Source organism: Bubalus bubalis, chromosome 2 (assembly GCF_019923935.1).
Source record: "Bubalus bubalis isolate 160015118507 breed Murrah chromosome 2, NDDB_SH_1, whole genome shotgun sequence".
Lineage (NCBI taxonomy): Eukaryota > Metazoa > Chordata > Mammalia > Artiodactyla > Bovidae > Bubalus > Bubalus bubalis.
In genome coordinates this window covers 26,739,187-26,751,459 of record NC_059158.1, presented here as the reverse complement: position 1 = coordinate 26,751,459, position 12,273 = coordinate 26,739,187, and the positions used below count along the sequence as shown (strand labels likewise).

Genomic DNA, 12,273 nt, shown 5'->3' with positions numbered 1-12,273 from the left:
ATCACGGTTTGTTGCTCATCTTGTTTGTAGCCCACCTTTGGTCATTCACTTATGTGCCTAGATGCTACTGCTGCTGCTGAGTTGCTTCAGTTGTGTCCGACTCTGTGCGACCCCATAGGCGGCAGCCCACCAGGCTCCCCGGTCCCTGGGATTCTCCAGGCAAGAACACTGGAGTAGATTGCCATTTCCTTCTCCAATGCATGAAAGTGAAAAGTGAAAATTGAAAGCGAAGCCGATCAGTCGTGTCTGACTCGAAGCGACCCCAGGGACTGCAACCTATGAGGCGACCCCATAGGCGGCAGCCCACCAGGCTCCCCGGTCCCTGGGATTTTCCAGGCAAGAGTACTGGAGTGAGCTGAGGCCAAATAAATCTTACATCATTTGCTTGATTAAAAATTTTTTCCTGATAGTCATTTGGCAACCTGAAAATTAGTAGGGGAAGTAATGATAGTTACTGACAGACTGCCTTTGTTTAATCTGTGAATCATTTATTTAACCTGTGAATTGAATGCTTTAAATTATTTTACTTGGGATAATAATACCTAAAATGATGAAGATGCACATTAATTATATGTGTACACTAAATCTCCTTTTGTTCCAATTGCAACTCCAAAATTTATCTTCTTCCCGACTCTGCCCACCCTCAATACACACACACACACACACACACATACACACACACGCACAGAGTCCCCTAGAGCCATCTTACCAGATTTTGTTTTTATTAGAGTCCCTTATGACAGATGTTACCACATTTCCAGAGTCATAATGAATCTTGTAAAGGAAAGTTGTAGAAAATGATGAAAAAGAGACCCACTCAGCTGGCATGTGAAGCTTCCCTTTGACTTCTTCAAACAAAACAAGAAATCAAGAGTGAAAATCGTCAAAGAAGACAAAACTTGGAATATTCTCCCAACACCATTAAGTCCTTCACACCCAGTCATGTGGATCTGAGAACAAAGTCAGTTGTGCAAGTCAGCTGTTAAGAGAGAAGAGTTATTTTAGAAAGATCATCCCAGGAAGCTTATTTATACTCTCTTTGAAGTAATGAGTCCAATGAACTCTTGAACTGGAGACTTGAAGTCCCTAATTTTGCCTGTCACTTGGAAAAGTATTACTCTCAATAACTTTCTGTGTAATTTATTGGAGAGCAACTTAAGTGGATGACAATATTATTAGCTGGACTTTTGACCTGTTTCGGTAAACACCAGATAAAATGCTTTAAGGGTGGCATTTGAAAGTCTAATTAGACAACATTAAAAATCAAGGTCTCAATAGCAAGTATAGTTCTTATTTCCAAACAGACATGAAAGACTGTTAGAACATTTTAGCCAACAATTCTGTGTTTCAGAAAATGAGGTTATAGATATGGCATAGTATTCAGCATAGAAAATTTTTCCAGGGGTGTAATAACTGTTATTAGGGACTTCACTGGTGGTCTAGTGGCTAAAACTCCAGACTCCCAGGGAATTAGATCCCCCATGCTGTAACTAAAGATCCTCCGTGCAGCAACTAAGACTCTGTGCAGCTGGCTCCAAGGTGGCTCATATAGAAGATAATGTACCCAAGTCATTCACCACTCCAACATTTCTGCAACATCTTCCCTGTTGCCAGAACTCTGATTTTGTTCAAGGGTGGCCCAGACCCCAGAGGGCTTAGTGAAGGTCTCCAAAGGTCTCTCAGCCTCAAGCGGAAACCCTTGAGAGCCAATCACTGCCTCTGTCTCCTTCTGTCCTCACTGGTGACTGGTTCAGGCATGGACAAGTACTGCAGCTCTAACCAATGGGGGTGGTCGGTTGAGAGACTTCTGGGAAACACATGTTGTCATGTCTGCATGCAATGCCATGGATGCCATGGCATCTTTTGAAGATGAGAAAGCTGAGCTGATGGGCGGAGTGGCTCTATAGATATTTATACGAGTCATCTGGGTCCTTGGTGATGTAGCTGAGTTGCTTAATCAACCTCGGAACCCCACTACCTCTTAAATTCTTGCTATGCGAGGTAAAAACTTTTATCTTATGGTGTGAATCAGAGACCAAAAGTATCTTACTGTAGTTCATGCCTGCCCCCAGGAGAAGCAAGGAGGAAAGCCCCAGCTTTAGAGTCATGAGGACTTGGTTTCCACTCTCACTTCCTATAAGTTGTTACTGAGGAACAAATTATTTCAAAACTTAATGACTTAAAAACACCAACCACATATTATCTTTGGCAAATTTGCAAGTGGCTTGGATGGACAGCTCTGGTTTAGATTTCCTCCTCTTGTGAGACCACAAGACACATGGACAGGAGTTTTATTGCAGTTTCCACAAGAAGGAACAGGCAGCCAAGGTAAGCAGGCTTACCTGTGACATGCCCTACAGACCAGTCCTGATTCAGGGTGAGAGAAGACTACACAAAGGTGTGAACACCCAAGAGGCGAGGATCATCTGGACCGTCCTGGAGGCTGGTTAGTCACCACATGTTTCAGAAGTAGGTTAACCTCCGGGTCTCAGTTTCTTCAGCTGAAAAAGATGGTAATAATTGTATTAGTCACACTTCTTGGTTGTAAGTGTTAGAAGATGACTCTGCCTTACTTAGGCAAAAGGGGGAATTTATTGGGTGAATTTGGGGCAACTCACATAGTAGAAAGGAGGCTTACATACTGAGGCTCATAAAATGTGCAGAAATCAAGAGAGGTCTGGGAACAAGCAGTATCAAGCAAAATTGAAGCCTCAGGATATGTTTGGCTGGGCAACTGGGATTGACATCACCTCCACTGCACCCTGAGCGTTGCTATCAGAGCTGAATTCTCTGCACCACCCCTGCTGCTCTGGGCTTCCCAGGTGGTGCTAATGATAAAGAACCCTCCTGCCAATCGGGAGACATAAGACATGCAGCTTCCATCCCTGGGTCAGGAAGATCCCTCGGAGGAGAGCATGACACCTATATTCTTACCTGGAGAATCCCCATGGACAGAGAAGCCTGGCGGGCTACAGTCCATGGGGTCGTAGTGAGTCAGATGTGACTGAAGTGACTTAGCCCGCTGCTGCTCTGAGTAACTCTCAACTGCTTCTGTGTCCTGAAAGTCCCACAGTACAGGAAATTTCCTGTACTGTCAACTTCCTTCCTGTCAACAAACGTCCATGACAAAGATCAGCCTCCTGGGATTCTCATTAAACAAGAGTATGCGTCTTTGGGAAACTGAGAGTGATCAGTATTGTTGGTTATTTAACTGAAGGGGGAAAGCAGGCACAGACTGGGTTTAGAGATTTCAAGTTTAGAGTGATCTCATCTTAGACCCTGAAGCATCTTGGCAACATTTCCAGACACACTGATCGTTTCTAATCACACCCTCATCCCACTCCTGCTTTCATATACGTATGCAAATTTTAAATTGCCGAGGTTGATGGTGAAAGACAGAGAAGGCCGGCATGCTGCAGTCCACGGAGTCGCAGAGAGTCAGACACGACTGAGTGACGAAACAACAACAACAATGTGAATCCTATCTGCCCTCTGATCTGGTTGCCCTGTGACCATAGTTGGAGGCAAGAGAACAAACTCTGACCAACTGAGGAAAGTAAGGTGAAGGTTTCCCATCCAAATTGCAGCTGGGCCCCGTGGAGCCTTGGCACGAACCACGATCAACCTCACTATCAAGTGGTGGTGCTTTCTCTTGTTATTCTCTTTGCTTCTATCTCAGTTTGAGTTGTCGGGGCACAACAAGACACCTCTTCCCAGAGAGCTTTGTTAATTGTTGGCATGGCTCTTACTGTTCAGACTCAATTCTTTTGTTCAGAGTGTTTCCTGCCTTGGGTCTGAAGTCACTGAAGTTATCATATTTAACTTGTCAGGGACTCTCAAGATCAGCACACCTGGGAATCACCAAGTGGTGGTGGTTTAGTCACTCAGTCATGTCTGACTCTTGTGACCCCGTGGACCATAGGCTGCCAGGCTCCTGTGTCCCTGGGATTTCCCAGGCAAGACTACTGAAGTGGGTTGCCATTTCCTTCTCCAGGGGATCTTCTCAACCCAGGGATCAAATCTGGGTCTCCTGCATTTCAGGTGGATTCTTTACTGGCTGAATCACCAGGGAATCATCAAGAGGGCTTGCTAAACATAGATTGCTGGGCCCTGTCCCCAGAGTCTCTGACTCAATAGGTCTGGGGTGGGGCCTAAGAATGTGCATTGTTAGTAAGAGGCCAAGTGGGGCTGATGCAGCCCATCTGGGGCGCACTTTGAGAACGACTGACTTGGGTGACTTGACGCTGGTGCTGGACTGCTTTGTAAGCTTCTTATACTCTCCCCAGTAATTAATTGCCTTTCATAAAGAAAGCCAACACACCACTCACAGAGCAAAATTCTATGAGACTCAGAGATAAATATTGAAACCTGGTTTCAGTTAGAAAGACATTTGACTACATGGAACAGAAACTTGACCACAGAAGTTTAACCTGGTAACAGTTTCTTGTTTTCTCACATTCTCCAGTAGGCCAGAAGCTGTCCAAAGCTGGTGAGATGATTCCACATGATCAGGGGCTCAGGCTCTTGCTAACTTTCTTCTCTGCCACCCTTGGTAAATAGCTATTGACCTCATGGTCACAAGATGGCTGCTGGAACTCCAGGTATTGCCTCTATACTCTAGGCAGGAAGAAGATGAAAGATAAAGAGGATATGCATGGGGGAGATTTTCTGGCAGTCTCTCTATAGACTCTGTTCCCATCTCATTGGCTGGAACTGTGTCTATGGTCACACTTAACTTCAAAGGAGCTTGAGAAATCAAATAGTTTTAGTTCAATACTTGTTGACCCAATAAAATGAGGAAAAAACGGTAATCAGCAGTCTGTTTCAGCATTCACTTGCTTGACTCCCAAAGGATCCCACACTGTGTATTCAGGCCAGTTCCACATACTGAGTTAAACCAACTATGCAAAAGCTGAAGGGCCAAAGGGGGGTATCCCTACATGAGAATTTCTCATTGCAGGTAAACAGGAGTGATATGAAAGGGTAAACTGGTTAGATATGAAAGGGTTAGAACTGGTTTCTTTTACAACACTTTGTGAAGTTTTATTATGCTTATGCATATATTGATTTTCCAAGACAAGGCTAAACATGCTGGGCTTCCCAAGCTATTTGACAGCAGAAGCTTTAAACAATTTTCCTGGAGTATCTCCCTGAACTAATTTCCATGGGTCTTTTGCCAGGAAACCATGATCTATACAGTATCAATTGTAGGTTTATTTTTAGAGCCCCCCTATGCAGAAGAAAGTGAAGAGGAACTAAAAAGCCTCTTGATGAAAGTGAAAGAGGAGAGTGAAAAAGTTGGCTTAAAGCTCAACATTCAGAAAACTAATATCATGGCATCTGGTCCCATCACTTCATGGGAAATAGATAGGGAAACAGTGGAAACAGTGTCAGACTTTATATTTTTGGGCTCCCAAATCACTGCAGATGTTGACTGCAGCCATGAAATTAAAAGACTCTTACTCCTTGGAAGGAAAGTTATGACCAACCTAGATAGCATATTCAAAAGCAGAGACGTTACTTTGCCAACAAAGGTCCATCTAGTTCAAGGCTATGGTTTTTCCAGTAGTCATGTATGGATGTGAGAGTTGGACTATAAAGAATGCTGATTGCCGAAGAATTGATGCTTTTGAACTGTGGTGTTGGAGAAGACTCTTGAGAGTCCCTTGGACTGCAAGGAGATCCAGCCAGTCCATCCTAAAGGAGATCAGTTCTGGGTGTTCACTGGAAGGACTGATGCTGAAGCTGAAACTCCAATACTTTTTGGCCACCTGATGTGAAGAGCTGACTCATTGGAAAAGACCCTGATGCTGGGAAAGATTGAGGGCAGGAGGAGAAGGGGACGACAGAGGATGAGATGGTTGGATGGTATCACCGACTTGATGGACATGGGTTTGGGTGAACTCCAGGAGCTGGTGATGGACAGGGAGGCCTGGCGAGCTGCGATTCATGGGGTCGCAGAGTCGGACACGACTGAGCGACTGAACTGAACTGAATTGAACTGATGCAGAAGAAGCAAGTACGCTCTTCTCCAGCCAGTGGAATAGTCTTATTTTTTCAAAGGGGAAGGAAATGAAAGTATGAGCAGTTGGTGAGTCAGGACGTGGGATGTGGTGTTGGTCTGGAAACTGCGTGAACTTGACAAGGGCTTGCCCTCACTGAAGTTCCCGCTCTTATGTGCAGAGTGTGAAGTGTAGGCTGTCACTAGGCTGCATCCCAACAAACTAAAAATCTGCAACTTCACAGCTCTTAGAAACATTAGGGAGGGATGTCTAGATAAATCTTTGCTAATGGGAGATGGAAGCTTAAGAAAGAAAAAGGCTTAAGCCAGAAAAGTCTTTTAAAAATCAAGAATAGTTTTAAGAGAAAAAATACCTTACTGAGTGTGAAGGATGGCAAATGTTTCCCATGGCTGCCTAAAAATCGCCAGAAACTTCGTGGCTTAAAAACAACAGCAAGGAACTTCCCTTGTGGTCCAGGGGCTAAGACTCTGCCACTCCCAGTGCAGTGGGCCTAGGTTTTATCCCTGGTCAGGGAACTAGATCCCACATGCCTAGCTCAGCCAAATAAATTAAAAAATAATAACAAACTTAATTATCTTCTAGTCCTGGAGGTCATAGCTCTGACATGGGTCTTACAGGACTCAGCAAAGTTGTCAGCAAGATCGTGCCCCTTTCTGGAGGCCCTGGAAGAGAATTCACTTTGTGCATTTTCCAGTTTCTAAAGGCTGCCCACACATTCCTTGGCTTGTGGTCCCCTTCCTCCATTTTCAAAACCAGCAACACTGCATCTCAGTGACTACGCTCTCTGTCACATCTTCCTCTCTGACCACAACTGGGAGAGGGTCTCCCCTTTTAAAGAACTGTGTGATTACTACATGTGTCTAGGTTGGGCCCAGCTAGACACTCCAGGATTACTCCCCCTCTTAAGGTCCCTAACTTAACCACATCTGCTGAGTCCCCTTTGCCATGTAGGGTAATGCATTACAAGTTCCAGGGATGAGTGTGTGGACATTTTTGGGAGTTGGGGGTGGGCATTATTCGGCCTACCACATGGATGAAATCTATTGTTTAAAGAAGTGTATGGGTTGAGAAACTAAAGGAGGTCACACAAAAAAATTGAAATTAGGCTTAATTTGTGGGGTAAAAAGAGGTAGGGAGAGTTGATGTGAAAAACAAAAATCCAAGAAAGAAGATAAGTTACAACATTATTAAAAATAGGACAATGCTAGTTAACAGTGTTAGAAGCATTGAGCAGAGGGGAGGTTTAGTGTAAGATTACTTTGCCTCTGTTGTGAATCACCCTTTCACAAAACGGAACTAAATATCTAAAACTAACACCATTTACAAAGCAAGCCTGTATTATTAATAGCATTAGTTAGTCTTGCAGAGCCTTGCTTGGCTTTTAGGGGTAGAAGGTCACTGAGGAGGGTCTGAAGCCATCAAAGAGCCACAGACAGCATTTGAAAGAATTTTTAGGAAGCCAGGGAGATGAGGGCAGTCTTGACTGTGTTTAGTGGCTTCAGGCTGTGGAATGGAAAGGTACATGACATTTACTTCCAGGTTGAGAGTGGGCTTATGACCAAGGGTGGCTGACATGTCGGTCCATCAAGGATCAGTAAAATGGGAAGAACTGAACTCCAACAGAGGGATCCGAGTGCAGGGTGTACAAGGAGGCTAGCTCAGCCTTGGCACTGTTGGCATTTGGGACTGTGCTGTAGGAAGGTTGGCTGCATCCTTGCATTCTACCCATCTGACGCTAGCAGCACCCTTTCCTCGGGTTGTCATAGCCAAAAATGTCCCCAGGCATTGCCAAATGTCCCTCAGGGGGGGCAAAAATGCCCTAGTGGAGAACCACTGGCGTAGCCTGGGAAAGGGAGAAGAAGTGGTAAGCCAGTAGGTGAAGCCCAAGAGCCTGCATATGTACAATGAAATATTGTTGCTGTTGTTTAGTCACTCAGTCATGTCCCACTCTCTGTGACCCCATGGACTGCGACCCACCAGGTTCCTCTGTCCTTGTAATTTTTCAGGCAAGAATACTGGAGTGGATGGCCTTGTCCTCCTCCAGGGGATCTTCCCAACCCAAGGATCAAACCCACATTCCCTGCATTAGCAGGCAGATTCTTTACCCCTGAGCCACCAGGGAAGCCTACAGTGAAATATTACTCAGCGGTTAAAAAAGAATAAAATAAGCCATTTGTAGCAACATGAATGGACCTAGAGATTATCATACTAACTGAAGTAAGCCAGACAGAGAAAGACAAATATCATATGACATTACTTACTTGTAGAATCTTAAAGAAAGGGTACAAATGAACTTATCTACTAAACAGAAATAGATTTACAGATATAGAAAATAAACTTATGGTTACCAGAGGGTAAGTGGGGAGTAATAAATTGGAAGATTGGGATTGACATATATACATTACTATATATAAAAGTAGCTACCTAATAAGGACCTACTGTATAGCCCAGGGAACTCTACTCAATACCCTGTAAAGGCCTATATGGGAAAATAATCTAAAAAGTGGATATCTATATATGCATAACTTATTCACTTTGCTGTACACCTGAAACTAACACAACATTGGAAATCAACTCTACCCCGAATAGAAGATTTTTAAAAAAACACGCATTTAGAGAACTTAGGCTGCCAGTACACTCTGCGAGGGAGCCTTTCCCAGGACCTCTGGCTGGAGCTCGTGGGCTGGTAGGAGCCTCCAGGAGCGTCCAGCTGGTATGCATATTGGTCTCTAAGTTGGCCTCCAGGTCAGGAGAGCTCAGGATCATTTGTTCAGGGGTGGCACTCTGGCTGTTGTTCATTTGTTATGGAAGCACAGGCTTCAAAAGGCAACTCACCTGGGCAGGTGACAGGCTTGTTTGCAGTATAAACAGCTTGGGAGCTATTATCTTATTTTACTTCATCTAGGCTAAATGCCAGCCCCTTCTGACCCAAGGTTTGTAGAGGAGAGAGAAGGACAGTGGAGGCTCTAGATGGAAGCCTCCAGATGGGCTGCCTCAAGCCGACACAGATGAGTTTGTCAAGATCAAAAAGAATGCATCCTTGGTGGGTGAATTAGAAAAGAGTGTCCCTCTGGGCTGGTCAGGAGCAGGGCTAGGAGACCAGCTGGTATATGATCTGCAGCCCTGATCCCTCTCAGCGGGGGGCCCAGCCAACAGCTGCCCCATCGTGGGGAAGCCAAGCTCCACCTTCCACTCTGCATCCCACATGTCCCAGGAGACTGACCTTCACACGTGAAAACCTTGGGACTCAGATGCGACACTGGGGAGCCTCCAACTAGGAGAAATTTTCAACTGTATACCAGCAGAATTAGAATTTCAAACAACACATGGTCAGAAACTAAGGCAATGATTCTGTAGGAATGAGTGAAAGGTAGTTTAGAAATAAGGAAAGAGCTAGAAGAGGCTGTATATGAGCCTGTCCATTTATAACTTTAGGACCTAGGTGATGAGGAGGCTGCAGAGGTGAGTGAAAGTGGTGCACTTTAAAAAAATTAATTGTTTTAATTGAAGACTAATTATTTTACAATATGGTGGTGGTTTTTACCATACATTGACATGAATCAGCCACAGGTGTACATGTGTCCCGCATCCCGATCCTCCCTCTCACCTCCCTCCCTATCCCATCCCTCAGGGTTGTCCCAGTGCACAGGCTTTATTGCCGTTTCATGCATCAAACTTGGACTGGTCATCTATTTCACATATGGTAATATACATGTTTCAATGCTATTCTCTGAAATCATCCCACCCCCGCCTTCTCCCACAGAGTCCAAAAGTCTGTTCTTTATGTCTCTTTTGTTGTCTCGCATATAGGGTTGTCGTTAACATCTTTCTAAATTCCATATATATGCGTTAATATACTGTATTGGTGTTTTTCTTTCTGACTTACTACACTCTGTATAATGCGGTGCACTTTTATGAGTGAGGGCAGACCACTGAGGGTGCTCCTGAGTTTCAAGTTCCGATGGTCCGAGTTTAAGAGATGCTGTTCCCCAAAGCTACCCATGGTCTGCTGTGTGCCTTCTGTGAATTTCTTTCGATGAGCCTGGAAAACCAGGAGTGCTAATCCTCTCCTTGGATGAGTGAGGTATCATTCTGACAAAGGTCCAGAGAAAGACATTCTAAATCAAGAAAACTCTCAGTAAGTGCAGAGGCTTCCCCCTGTTATAGATGGAGACTCAGAAGCACATCAGGCCAGCTGCCAACACTTGTAGGGCCTGGGGTAAGAGAGGACAAAGGTCCTTATAAGACAAACAGAGGAGACAGAGGGAGGTGGTGGGGAGGCCAGAGGCTAGAGTGATGCAACCACAAGCCAAGGAAAGCTGGCAGCCATCAGCAGCTGGTTGAGCAGAAAGAATTCTCCCCTGGAGACATCAGAGGCAACACTGCCCTGCCCATACCTGACTCCAGACTTCTGGCCCCAGCACTGGGAGACGATGCTTTCTATTGTTTCAAGTCGCCACATTTGTAGTAATTTGTCATGACAGCCCCAGGACATCAGGGCTCATTACAATAATTACTAATCATGTTGAGCATTTCTTTGGCCTGTTATGTGCCAGGCACTCTGCTAAAGAGATATTTTTTTAAACCAGCATTATCTCATCTAAGCCTCATAAGATATGTGCTTTTATTATCCCCATTTTACAGATGAGGAAAGTGAGGTTCAAATAGGCAAAGTAGCTTGCCAAAGGCTGCATGGCTTATAAGCTAGGTTTGGACCCAGTTCTGACTGACTCCTAGGTCGTCCTTTAAGCATTCAGGGAAGCCTCCTTGCCTGGTTCATCCAGCTGTCCTGGAGAAAAGGCCCTCATCTGGTGGCTTCTGGTTGAGTGTCACATATTCTCCACCCCCCCCCCCCCCACCCCGACTCCTTACTTCAAAAGAGGCCCAATTCTTCTAGCACCCTCTCCCCAAACCCTAACCCTCTCCCGAAGCTCTTTGTCGCTACCTCAAAGTGGGTTGTAAATTACAGCCAACTATTATGCTAAATCATGGGAACACCGTTTCCTGTTATAAACAAACATTTCAGGCACACACATAGCTCTTTGTACCTCTTAAACTTCTAGGTCATTGGGGTTTATTCGCAGATGTTGCCAAGATGAATCAGAGATCTGGAGGAACTAGCTGTCCTTGGAGAAGGATAGCCATCAGGATGGTTTCTTGTTAGTTTCTTTTTGCTGATTTTGAATTCATGCGAAGACTATCTCTATGTCCCAGGAGACACAGTTAGAGAAGTTTATTTTCTTAAGACTTAAAATATATTCTTTGAGCTCGCTATGCTATCAGAACGTCAACACTGGACACTGCTGATGGCATGATTTAGAAAGTATTTCTTTCCTTTCCTGCTTTTGCCCTATCTTTTGGGAATTAAATAGGGTTTTTCCCTCTATCAGCTGATGACCCCAATAACCGTGAGTGTGTATGAGTGTGTATAGGTGAGTGTATGTGTATATATATGTATGTATGTATAAATATGTGTGTGTATGTGTCTTGAGTGTGTATGTATGAGTGTGTATATGTGGTGGTGGTGCTTGGGGGAAGGGGATCTGGATGAAGTGGCCGTTTTTATTTTGTTGCCTTTTATTTATTTTCTTTCACACAAAGCTACCCCATTTTACAGGTGGAAACATTGAGTCCCGGTGAACCAAAAGAGTTTTCTCCCAGATGACACCTCCAGACAGACTTCATCACAAACGCTGTGCTTATCCTCGCAGGAAGCCTTCCGTTTAAAAGTGACAATAAGAGCTGTTGTACAATGAGTTTTGAGGTTAATTTTAAAGCAAGTCATGTGCCCCTCCTGGTGCTCGGACCCAAATATGAGGCAGAGACTCTAAGCTGTGCACAGAGGAAACTGCAGTTGATCAGGAGGCCCCACAGGCGCAAGGACTGCTTGATTACGGGAACGTGAGCCTTGGTCGCAACCTATGCAAGGCTCCATCCTTCGGGATTCCTGTGGTGTCCAGTTAGGGCCCTGCATGGGGCAGAGGGGACCCCAGTCCAGAGCCAGGCCCAGAGACTGACCCTGGGTTATTTCTGTACCCAGATACTCAGAGCCATAAAGAAATGCTCGCCTAACCTCTTCTGTGCTCACCAAAAATGTCTTCTTGATGCATTTGAGGGGCTGAGGGTGAAAGGGAAGGACAGAGCCGGGGCTGCCCACAGTCTTTAAGCTGACCAGGAGATGAGATGCGTTAGAGCAGACAGAGGGCTCTGGTTTCTTAAAATGAAAGCTTACCCTTGATCCCACCTTTCT

General features: G+C 44.9%; 1 long non-coding RNA gene across 1 annotated transcript; it reads right to left on the bottom strand.

The window, feature by feature from the left end:
• Positions 1-705: 705 nt before the first annotated feature.
• Positions 706-3,535, bottom strand: LOC102389182. The gene is made up of 3 exons (XR_326882.3): positions 2,935-3,535; positions 2,343-2,501; positions 706-979 (listed from the first exon to the last, which is right to left on the bottom strand). It is a non-coding gene; the product is annotated as an uncharacterized LOC102389182 (long non-coding RNA).
• Positions 3,536-12,273: the final 8,738 nt, after the last annotated feature.